General features: G+C 39.3%; 1 long non-coding RNA gene across 1 annotated transcript; it reads right to left on the reverse strand.

Annotated features, from left to right (window-relative positions):
• Window positions 1-1225: 1225 nt before the first annotated feature.
• LOC128909142 (uncharacterized) lies at window positions 1226-11907 on the reverse strand. Its single transcript, XR_008466253.1, has 2 exons — window positions 9213-11907; window positions 1226-8650 (listed from the first exon to the last, which is right to left on the reverse strand). It is a non-coding gene; the product is annotated as an uncharacterized LOC128909142 (long non-coding RNA).
• Between the last annotated feature and the right edge of the window lie 480 nt (window positions 11908-12387).

The following is a 12387-nucleotide window of genomic DNA, read 5'->3' on the forward strand; positions in this document are numbered from 1 at the left end:
CATTGCGCTTGTCAAGATACTGGCTTGAAAGAAAGAAAGCAGGTAAATGACCAAGTTAAACTTTGAGGGCAGGGAAAGGGGATCCGGAATTCTTAATCTCAAGCAAGCTCTTGTTTCTCGTTTTGGTTATTGCAACAGCTAAGTGAGCTAGCAAAAGAAGGTTAAATCTTTCTAGCTGGCTAACGGCCTGCAAAATAACGGACTGCTGTAAACAAGAACCTCTGAATGGCCTTGTGCTCCCGGGAGAATTGTCTTCAAATAGTTCGTGGCCACGATGCCTGTGTCGAGTTAATCACGAGGGAAAGAGATGAAGTTGTGAGATGCACTAGAAGAAGGAAGCAGGATGCACGGTAACTGAATCCTCTGAGTAAGTTGTCAATATGAGCTCCAAACTTACACTGATGGTGTGGGCTGAGGATTGTGTGTGGAAATCTGACCCTTTGGAATGGGAAGATTCAGAAATTCAAACGATTGCTGCTGCTAGGCAAAAATTATTAGTTTTCTATTGACATCAGTTGTCTTGAGAGACTTGATCTTCCGTCTAGACTTGCTACGAGGACTGCAGATTTAGCCTTCGCCTGCATGTAACAATATGTCATGTTTGAAAGGGTAATTAGTAAGTTTTTAAGATAAATATTTTTGAGACTGTAGTAACACCCAACCATATATATTGTCAAGGTGTATTCCACAGGCTCTTATTTATAAGAACTGTAGAACTTAATACGGCCTCTGGACTTTTTATTTGCTCCAGCTTTGATCCAAACTAGTATGTCTCTGCTTGAATGCTGCTACCTTTGACAATCTCCGCTGCATGTTCTTGACAAAAAAAAGCTCTTTTGACCTCAGAGCGGAAAGGGTAATGTTGCAAGAATGATACATTTTTTTTTTTTAATAAACAGCGTTTGGCCTTGACGTGCACTACAAACCTCTAATAATGTTTTAAAGACTCAAAAATGAGCATAAGCTTTTCTATTAGTTACAGCTTCTCTGTTGGGAACGATGTTTACTACTTTCACTGCTTTGCTGCTGCCATCGCGGCTTCTAGAGCGGCTGCGGATGGACCCTGTGACACACTGCAACAACCTGATGAAATGCTGCGTGTTCTAGTGCTTGAACTTTGAAACAGACTGCTTCGAGTAACGAAGAAGTGACGGAGAGAGCAGAATCTATGTCAGTGCTGCCTAATACTCTTCATTATAAAAGATTATCCCTTCTGCGTAAGAGCTTTATCAGGATAATTTCTTGCAGAACTTAAGGAAAAGGAACAGTGCTAGAAATGAGGGGTTTTTTTTCTACGTTCAAAGGACAATTACAAATAGAGTGACAGATAAAGGACTCCAGCGTTGAATTACTTTTACCGCACAAGTAGCTCTTGCTTTCTATGCGTTCAGAATCCCGGCAGCATTGCATTTGCCGTTCTTTTACCTGATGGCTCATGGAGGATTTCACAGAACTAAGCTTTGGGACCGTGCAAAGATAGAATGATCTGTGATTAGAACTGCAAAAACCACATGCTCAAAACATAGGTATGTATGAAGTAAATGTTCCTTTTTCATAGATGTTAGACGCTAAATAGAGACGATAAAAGCACGTATGTCTAAAGCTGAATGAGGTGTAACAAAGACTGGAATTTCTCTTCATTCCTGTTGCTTTGAGTCCAGTAATTTGCCTTGAGTCCAGTAATTTTGACAATTAATAACATTTTGTTAATGTTATTCATTGATAGCTTTTAATAGATCGGGATAAAGTAACTTCCTTGTAGCAATCAAAAAAGCACACCTTTTTAGTAGTCTAGTTTGTAACTGGTAATAGGGCTAAAATTCAGAAGTGGTATATATTATACAAATGAAGGCGTTAGATCGAACTGAAATGAAAAAGCTCTTCTCGCCCCATATCTGAAGAGTTAACTGATGCAGAAAAAAGATTTTACATCTTAAGTCTTCAGCTTACTAGCTACTTGTACAACTGCAGTGCCTTGCCTCTGAAATCGGATTTCTACAAAAGCAAAGACTAAGTCCATCCCCACATCTTCGGTGTGATGCATCGCACCTACGCACCTTTCTCTCGGATATCACCACGTTTACTGCGGTGGTAATTGTTTTGCTTGCCACGGTGAGGACGTAGGTCAGGACAGCTTAGCTTATTTCTAGTAGTAATGTGAAATAGCATTAACTGCTACGCACTGATTGGGAGTCCCGTAGCAACGCAAAACTCATCTGCTGCCGAGCCTTTAGACTCAAACTTCTTGTTGTTCTGTTTCCCTAGGTGGGTTTTTTTTCCTTTTCACCCCCTCTAACACACTTTAGCACCCTAAATCAGCTCAAGCTCTGGGTCTGTCGCATGCTATGTGAATAGCTCCGCTTAACTTAGTGATATACAGCATCATTCCAGATCATCTACGCTTAAGTTCTTGTTCTATTTCTCCCCCCTCCCCTTGCCCACTTCTTGAGAACTGGCAAGATGGTAGAAGTCCAAATAGGATGTATTTTTCCTTGGAGGCACTGAAGCCTTCCTGTTTAAGGAGGAAAAAGGAGCCTGTTCTGCTACAAGAGGAGTGAGAGCGGACATCTGGGCAGTGAGAAGAGGCTTTCTTGAGATCTGATGCCCAAGATGACGCAGAACACTTGAGGGGTGACAGAGCCCCCAGATTTCCAGCCCCTCTGGCTGTCAGTGCTCAGCGTGAGTCTTAGTTTGTAGAGTCCTCAATGCCCTGCAGAAGTTGAGGATCGGTGAAGTTCAGTGTCTCCCTTTGGTAGCAGCCAACACTTCAAAAACCTTCTGAGCAGCACAGCCACGTTGCTTTGTAACCAGAAGGGAAAACACAACCCTTCGTCCCATGTTGTTTGTTGTTTTCCCCTGTGCGTTTCTGTCTTCTTTTCGAAGGATTTCAAAGATGCTAAAGCATTTCCTATAATACGTTTCACTACTGTCAATATCTTTAAAGGAAGACATTCGTTCAGCTTAAAGATACAAACTTGTTTGTAATAGATTACAGGTGTTAAATAAAAAAAAAAAGAAGAATACTTAAAAAGGTTTGAGAGTACAGCTTTTATTTTCATCAAGTTTTACAACTGTTTATGACTTCAGAGAATCAGTAGTGGTGGCACGTTCTCAAACAGCTGTTGATGGGATATTAAAAGGCATAGCTGCCCTTTCAAAAACAGCACAGGGGAAAAATGCCCCCTTTTCATAGGTTTGAGCACAGCTAATAAAACAGCATAATAAAACCCCTCAGTTACATGTATCGTCCGTCACATCGTAAGCGCTATATAAATCTGACTGTTGTGGCCATGAGAGAATAAGGAACGAAAAGCTCAACAATTTTATCTTACAAGAAAATTTTTAAATTCTTAATGAAGTACACCAGAACCATCTTACCAGTGTGGATTTCAGCTCCATATTTAAAAAAAAAAAAAAAAAAAAAAAGGTGGAAAAACCCCATAAAAACAAAAATCGGTGATCTTGACCGTAATATTGGAATTCTGTCAGGGAATTTGTAATGCTCTGTGTGCACTTAAAATAAAAACTAACAAATCATTAAACTGAGATTTAGTCAAAATTGGTCTCTTTTGTATTGGTGAAACAGTTGCTGTAGAAATTGCAGTTGAATGGTGACCAGGATAAGACTCTTTTTTTTGTAAATGACAGGTATTGCGTTGTTGATGTAAGATTAGCATTATTAATTGATGTAAGACTAGCTTGCATTTTTAACATCTAAAACTTAGATTGACTGTACCCATCTATTAATACCTTCTCATATTTATTGAGTCTTAATTGGTTGGTTTTTTTTAATATTTGAGAAGGCAGCGTTCCTGAGGTAGATCCAGAGTCTTCCTCTAGAGGAAGCTGCCTCTCCAATGATTATCAGGAGTGCCCAGGGAAATAGCTGGCTCATGTAAGCCCTATAGTTACGTTAAACAAAATTGAAGGATGCAGGTAGTCCTTTATGAAAAATTATTTGGATTTTCTTTCCCTAAAATACTCCTTACGCCCATTCCATTAGCCTTTTGATGATAGACTGACTTTGTATCTATGGTGGGGAAGGTGAGAGAAAGACCAACTTCTTAGTTATACTTGCAAATTTCTTGCTTCCTGGTCAAAAGAACAGTAAAGACAAATAAAATTTAAGCGATATTCTTTGACATTAGACAGCAGTTACATCGGTAGCAACATTTGTATTTCTTTCTTGGGCAGGTCAACTTGCCCGTTCCTGGTCTACTTAGCCGTTAGACCAGTGTGCCATAATTTTGTAGGATGTACAATCCAAAGTGAGGGCAAGAACCATAAAGCTTTTACATGACAAAAAGACAGAACTTCAAACAGTGAAGGGTAGCCTGAAGAAGCAGTGACAAGAAAAATGGTAAGGAATTAAGTAATTATCCTATGACTTCTTCAAGTAGCACCATACCAAGGAAGTCATAGGATGCATATCAATTCTGATCAATCACTTAAAAAACCTGAATTGAAAAGTATGTTCCATTTCTATTATTAGGATTAGCTTTCCAGGGCACAACCCCATTTGTAACACTGTGCCTTGTGAGGCACAACTTCCCTTTAACTTCCCATGTTTGCCAAAAAGATCACATTTATCTACTTATTTTCTAATTTTATTCCTTATTAAAATCTATGCTTGCTTGTTATTAGCTTGGTTTCCTTAAAAACACCTTAAAAAAAAAAAAAAAAAGGCCCTATGTTTACAATTTTCCATTACTCTGGTACGAAGTAGCATTTATCATCTTGTGCTGAGAACAGTTATTCTCTATTCTGCCCTTCATAGGCAGCACTTCTGCCAGAGGACTTCTCCCTTGTGTGAACCTCTTAGAGGCAAATACATCAATATGGACATCACTGTACTGACTGCTGCAGAGTCTCCACGCAAAATCCCCGAAGGCAAACATGAGAAACTTCGATTTATTTATTTATTTGGTTGGTTGGTTTTTTTTCCTTTCATTCCTCTCCCTCCTTTGGTTACAAGGTAAATGGCTGCTTCTCATAATCAGTCCATGAGGTCTCAGTATCTTTTTTTCTTTTCTTTTCTCTGTGGTTGCGCCATATTTCATCATGCCCACTCTCTTCGTATCTTCTCAGAAACATTCTCTGTGGGTCTTATGGCAGGACATGAGCCACCTGCCGGCTGCCCTGACCATGTAGCTATAGTGTATTCCTGGAACTGAGATGAAAGAGCATCTAAACCTGGGTCCTGAAGTCTTGAGTTGTAATACGTTCTTGCAAAGCTTCTATGCCCAGTCATCCACAAGACTAGGAGTCCTGGCTCTGCGCCCTGGGAAGGGTTTGTAAGCATCTGAGCTCACCGTATTGGATAGAAAGGGTGAGCTGGTTTTTAGTGGTGGTGATGAGCTTTAAAAACGTGGTACTCTTGGGTATACACAGGTAAAAGCTTGGGGCTTTTTTTTTTTTAGAGGTTTCAGAGGTGGATAACTGACTTTTATATGCCCAAGCAAACAGGAGGACCGTTTCTTATAAACACGAGTACTGCTGCCACTAAAAAGGAGTTGGGTACTTACACAATTATCCAGGCTGTCAAAAATTAAAAATCTCCAGAGTCTGTTTGGGACCACTCTGACATCTCAGTAATGGGAAGATTTTGCCAACTAAGCCATCAAAAAGTTAAAGAATATTTTCTGAAATCTAGAGGCATAGGTAAAAGAGAGCCAATACGATCACTATCCTTTGAGCTCACGAACAAGTCACTCGGATCTTTTGAATAAGTTATCGTGAAGTCTGTGTTGTCAGCTGATAAAATGAAGGTTAATACCTGCAGTTCTAGATATTAGTTCAGATTTGTATCTTTGATTTCTACTGGATGTCTCAAAAAAAAAAAACCCAAACAAAAAACCAACCAAACAAACAAAAAACACCACAAAACCAACAAACCAAAACCATTTGTGGTCTATATAGGCAAAAAAGAATCCAAGAAAGTGAATCTGATTAAGAATTTTATGTTTTGATACTGGTAAGGATCAGCTTTTTTTTTTAATATGTTCAATTAAATTATTTTGTGAAACTTAAGACTCTTCTACGGCAGAATGCAGGTACTGACATCCATGTCACATTAACCACAGAGGCGGGTCATAGTGATGCATATCATTCATATGAGTAATACCATGGCAAATTTATGAGGATTTTTATGAGTAGATCTGGAACTTACTCTTAGAAAATGAAGAATGATGAGCAAATGTCATGACCTGATCATACTCTGAAATGGGATTTAAAAAAAAAAAAAATAAATAAAAATCACAAGCAACTGGGTAACTTTTTGACTAACGGACATACACCTGAAATCTGAAGTGGAGGAAGGCAGCTAAATTGCTGTAAAACAAAAAAGGATCACCAAAGCTGTTCAAAGGCCAGCTTATTCCCTTTAACCTTTATCTATGTATCTCTCTGTGTAAGTTGAGATCAGTTGATTTGCCTTTACTGCTCCAGAGATGATACGATAGCTCTGCGTTCTTATGTAGTCAATGAAGCTGTGAGGCATACGGCCAAACACCAGCTAAACATAAATCAGTAATTCCAAGCAGATGGACAAAAGCAAACTAAGAAGTGCGGCCAACGGGGTAACACATGAACTAGTTACTTCATCCAGCAAAAAGCCTCAGCTGGAGACTTGAGAACACCTTTGTGTTTTTAGAAAAATGTACCCATTTGGACAGAGAACACAGAAAGCTCGTGAATTAGAGCGGTCTAGTGAACGTAACTTATGAAAAACACTTGTAGAAATTATTGGTTAGCTGTTAGGAAACTGAAGGGAGAAGGGAATCTTTAAGTAGGAAAAAAAGACTGCTGCAAAAAAAGCAAGTACTAAATTTTGGTCTCCAAAGCTGCATATTCAGCCACCTGATTCTTGGTAATTTAATGTCGGCCCTTTTGGATTGACACAGCAAATTATTACTGTTCTACTTCCAGATAAGTGTTTGTCTGTAATAAATGGTGCAAAAGCCTGGAAAGTTTGTCTTCCTGATCACAATTTCTTGCAACTTTCCAAACCAAATACAAAATGGATCTTTTGACTCATCTATTCTACTGCGAAACACAGCTTGTGGTCTAATATAAATAATCTACATCCTGTAGAAAGGGATATCAGACTGTAGCAAAAAGAAGGAAAATGCAAATTTATTAATTTAGCTGAAATCAAACCCTTATTTCAGAAAAAGTGACTTGGAAATGTTTCATATCTGGTTCTCTATTGTGCAGTTCTTCTTGTTTGAAAAAGAGAATCAACTTTTCTATCATCCATTGTAGTGAACGAATCTTTGATACAATAATATAGGAAAGAACACCAATGCAGACAACAGACAAGTGATTTAAAACAGATGTGAAATTCCCTCTATGTAGAAAATTATAGGCACTGGTGATGACATTAGATGCATATGACTAATCACAGTTAATGCTTGCTGTTGTCAATTAGCTTTATTAGCACAAGCAATTTGAGCACAGGATGACATTACTTTAATTACCGTAAGCAGCTTGTTCATTTATTGAGTACTGTGCATTTACAAAAGGGTTATTCTATCTGCAAATTAATCATAACCCTCTTATCATTAGAAATTCAGGAACACCGAGGAAAAAAGACTACCATGCAAATAGAAAAAAATGGGTGATGAAAGTCTGGCAGTAATTTTAGTATTTTACTACTACTTTATTTTTTGATAAAAAGACAAAAGCTATTGTATGATTTCTGTCTGAAAGCTGGACACGAGTGAGACAAAATTACTACCATTAGAGTGAAGGCAAGACATTATGACCATTAGGTGGTAGCAATGCAAAAAAAGTCCTGTGAAAGTGTACAGCAAAAATAAGGCTAAAGGTACCTAGGAAAAAACCCAACCCATAAGCCGAACTGCACAAGAAACACAGAACTTATTTTCTCCTTTTTCATCATATGACGATACGTGTGTTGATCTGTGGCGTGCGTATCAATTTTTCCTACAAATTTGCATATGGGAATATAATCTTCAAAGGGTTGAACGTGCATAATTTCATTAGCAAAATGCAAAAAGGGACACTGTGCCAGTAAATTTACTCAGAAATGCTATAGCAAATGAAATAGAGCTGCGACTATGAGCTGATTTCACTTGCACCACCGCACTGGCTCACAAACTATTGCTGCAGTAATGGCAAAATCATGTTGATGTTTTGGAAACAAGAATTCAAAATAAGGGGTTTTTTTTTTCTTTGTGGGTTTCTCCTAAGTCTTTATTATATACTGTAAATCGTCAGTTCTTAATTGAAAAGGTAATAGATTCAAAGACAAAACTTACCTTTCCTGTATTTTAAGTCTGTAGATAATTTCAGCTTGAATCGGGAATCATATTCTCCATGTTTTACAATAACTATTTGCAATTTTTCTTTTAAGCCGTCTGTTGCAAATCTTGTTTCGGACAAGATATCCACTGTTCAAAACTGAAATTTGAGGGGTCTTAAAGAATGACAGAGTTCTTTGCAGTTGTTGACTTCTGTTCTGTTGTTATTCTTCTCTTTTGTTCATCCATAACTCCTGTAGAAGCCATACTGCTAGGGAAAGTGGCCGGGCTGTGGCTTGTGCCCTGTGGGCTCCTATGGCAAAGGCCACATCACAAAACCAACTGTGGACTCTGCTATATACAGGCTGCTAGGGCATGGTCAATCCCTGCCATGGGATAAAAAAACAAATGAGTCAAGGCCAGCAAGGCTGATAACGCTGGCTTGCCCTTGGCGGTGCAACCAGCTAAGGCTGGTGAGACACTGGAAGAGGGTGCAGAGAGGTGTGGAAGTGTCAGGTTGGATGGAGCTTTGAGCAACCTGCTCTAGTGGAAGATGTCCATACCCACGGTAGAGGGGTTACAGCTAGGTATTCATTAAAGGTCCCTTCCAACCCAAACCATTTTGTAATTCTATCAGGCAAAGGTTCATCCTGCAATGGCGTGGAGGAACTCTTCAGGAGCCACTGCCTCCTGCATGTATGCTGCTTCTAGAAGTCTCCGTCTCCTCCTCAAGGTAATACCTGTGCCTTGCAGGCCTCTAAATAACTTTAATGCTAAATGATTTTAGTAAGCAAAATGTCAAGTAAGGAAGGTTGGGTGACTTAACAGTTTGGTTTCCCTGTGTCTGCAAACTTCCTGTGGACTGTCCTTAAAATGAGGGTGCCAGAGCACTGGAACAGGCTGCCCAGAGAGGTTGTGGAGTCTCCTCTAGAGATATTTAAAACCAACCTGGACGCGTTCCTGTGCAGCCTGCTCTGGCAGGGGGGTTGGACTAGATGATCTCCAGAGGTCCCTTCCAACTCCTGCCATTCTGTGATTCCGTGAAAGCACACGCTCAGGTTATGTCACTGTTTTCCACTGCATCAGCTGTGTGCAGTGTCCCATGTCTGTCCTTCAGGCCCAGGACAGCTGCAACTCAAAATTTCCACCGACTTCTGACAACACTGGTTTTACCAGCCTAAGTTCCTTTTCAGCAGTGCAGATGGCTTTATTGTACTGGGATGAAGGTTTAACTCTCCTGGTATACCTGCGTCCACAGAAGAATAATTTTGCTGGTGGAGCGTACTGGCAGGGTATACTGCTACCCTTTGTTGTAAGCCATCGCACTAAGCAGGCTGGTTGATCCTCAGCCTGAAGGATCTAGCCTTCAGGCCTACCTTTGGCAATAGTCATCAATGATAGAACGTGAATTGCTTAAAATGCACTTCAAACAGTCTTTTCAAACTTACCTCAGTTGAAAAATAGCTGATCTTCTTTCTCCATAACCTTAATATCACTTTCCACACATTCTTTGATTCAAGCAGAAGTCTCCAGCATGCATGAACTCCCTGAAAAGCAACAAACCCTTAGTTCTCTTCTAGCTTTACATCTGTTTTCAACTTACCTGAATGCATTCAGCATTCAAAAGCTTTGCAAATGCAGAGTTATAGTTGTCCAGACAACGTGCTCTGCACTTCCAGAATGCCAAGGGTACCAAGAGTTGAAACCGCTGAAGACACAGTCCGTAGGTTTGAAGCGTACAGTCTTCCTAGCAGGCACCTTAAACTAGCCCCAGGAACAGAACCAACAGAAGAGGAAGATACACTGCAAGCCTAATTCATATACGTCGCCCAAAAATAAACACAAGAAAGTAATTTATATTATTAAATGGTTATGTGAATGTTGAGCTTTGTGATGTGTTTAATCTCACGCTACATTTTGTTGGTCATCTTCCCGTGCTCCAGTTTCTTCTTGGCGCATAATGAACTTTTTTGCTTCTTTCTGGAGCAACGATTGCTTGTGGCGGACTGTCACAACTTATTCCCAGGATGAGTACGTTTCTACCCAGAACGGAGGCTGCCTTCTTACTTCCGTGTGGAGGATTATGCTGTGGAGCTCTCTAGCAATAAATACAAATGTGTTAAAGGGCAGCGGTGTATATATACACGCACAGCAATGATCCAAGGGAAATCTTAGGATTTCAAAAAATGATAGCATTTGGCTACTTGTGTCAGGCTTGTCAGATGCTTCCTCATTTATTTTATGTTTGTTTGGGGGGCGGGGGAGGATTTTTTTGTTGTTCGTTAAGGTCACAATTTTAAAGCTTCTTTCCTCCAGGTGCACACAGTGTGCGATATTGCCTGAAAGGTTAGGTGCTCGTCAAAGACTGGGATCACAGCATCATTCTCTGAGAACAACACTAAAATAGTTGGGAGACAAGGGTGAGTTTGCAGAGAAAATGCTCTGTCTTCCTGGCTGCAGAGAATAATTTTTATTATTCACGAATTCTTTGAATTAACTGTTACTTACAAAAATGAAAACAATCCTGTGTTTTAAACATAATACCATGCTGGCATCCTGAAGGATAGAAAAATTGCAAAGCATATTTAGCAATGGCACACATTGATGGGCAGTAAATTTTCCGTTGTTGTTATTTTGGGTTTTTTTTTTTGAGAAGCAATGAGGATACCATTGCATTGGCACTGAGCGATTCTGATCTTGTTCTGGACTTCCCACATTTCTGCTGGGCCACAGGGATTATTAAGATAAAAAAAAACAAACGAGGAGGACTTTGTCAACATTCTTTGAGAGCAAAGCCCGAAGGAGAATGAAGCGGCACTTCAGACGGGGTAGCGTATAAGCCATTTCAATAGGAAAGGGCAGCCATTGTCGGCGGTGAAGAGACGTGGAACAGCACGTTCATTTCAACAGAGGGTCTTCGCTGTCTGTGAGCATCCCAAACTGATGAAACACAGCTTGCCACAATAGCTCTGAGAGGATAAAACAGGTCTGTTCCGCAGAAAACATTCCTCTTCCCCCCGCCCCTCCATTTCTTGTGACATACCACTATTCAGAGCAATCTCATTTACGTAGGGATTTACAGCATGTTAATGACCCACGAAGATGCAACACTGTGTGTGAGCAGCCCAGTGAATCTGTGACGCCGAATTTGCATCACTGCAGCGTTCCCCCCCCTTCCCCCATAGACTAAGGGATATTGTTTCCATCAGATTGAACATTTTAGTTGGAAAGTTAGAGCTTGCTAACACTTCATACCCTTTCCTTATGCTTGAGTTTAATAGCTACTTAGATTAAATCTATATTGTGATAGTAAGTTAACTGTGACAAAATTTGGATAAACTGGTAGAAAAGCTGTTTTCAAAATACTGTTTCTTACCCTTAAAGTTTCCCCATGCTTTATGTCCTCTCTGAGACTTTAAAGACTGGTTAGAATTTGGAATAAATATTACAATATACGTCTTTATAACACAGTCCGGCTTTATAGCAAACCACACAGCAAGAACCGTTATTTTTTTTCCTATTGACAAGGTCTGTATTTAAACGAGACTTACACAAGGCTGATATTTACACAACAATCTTTTTTCTGCTTTTCTCAATGTGTGCATTAACATGCACACACCTTTAATGTGCAAATACCTATGTTTTCCTTTTAAAAATACTTTTTCATTTCCATCTACGTGACACAACCACAACAGATGTATTACATATTGCTGTTCAATTGACATGAAATATTTATTATTCTGATATGCTAAATTGCCAAACATTTTTACAGACAGTACCCTGATATATTTAATATCATTTAATATTAATATTATCTGCTATAATTAATATTTACCTAGGTCATAGGAATAGCTGTAGTTTATGAAGATCAACCACGGAGTAGTGGAAAGAATTTCCAAAAGTTTTATTTAAGTATTCTATCCCTTTTTCTAGAAGCTATGTTTCTGGGGAGTAGGAGGCACTTCTGAGGGTTAAGGACTAGGCAGACCTATTTTTTTTATATCCATCCTGTATTCAGCACATCAAAAAAATTAATATTCCTGTTAATTAAATTATTTGCCCTCTTTTTGTGTATTGCATTTATACATACTGTGTAACTTTGAGTAAGTGAAAGTGTAATCAT

Source organism: Rissa tridactyla, chromosome 4, assembly GCF_028500815.1.
Source record: "Rissa tridactyla isolate bRisTri1 chromosome 4, bRisTri1.patW.cur.20221130, whole genome shotgun sequence".
Classification (NCBI taxonomy): domain Eukaryota; kingdom Metazoa; phylum Chordata; class Aves; order Charadriiformes; family Laridae; genus Rissa; species Rissa tridactyla.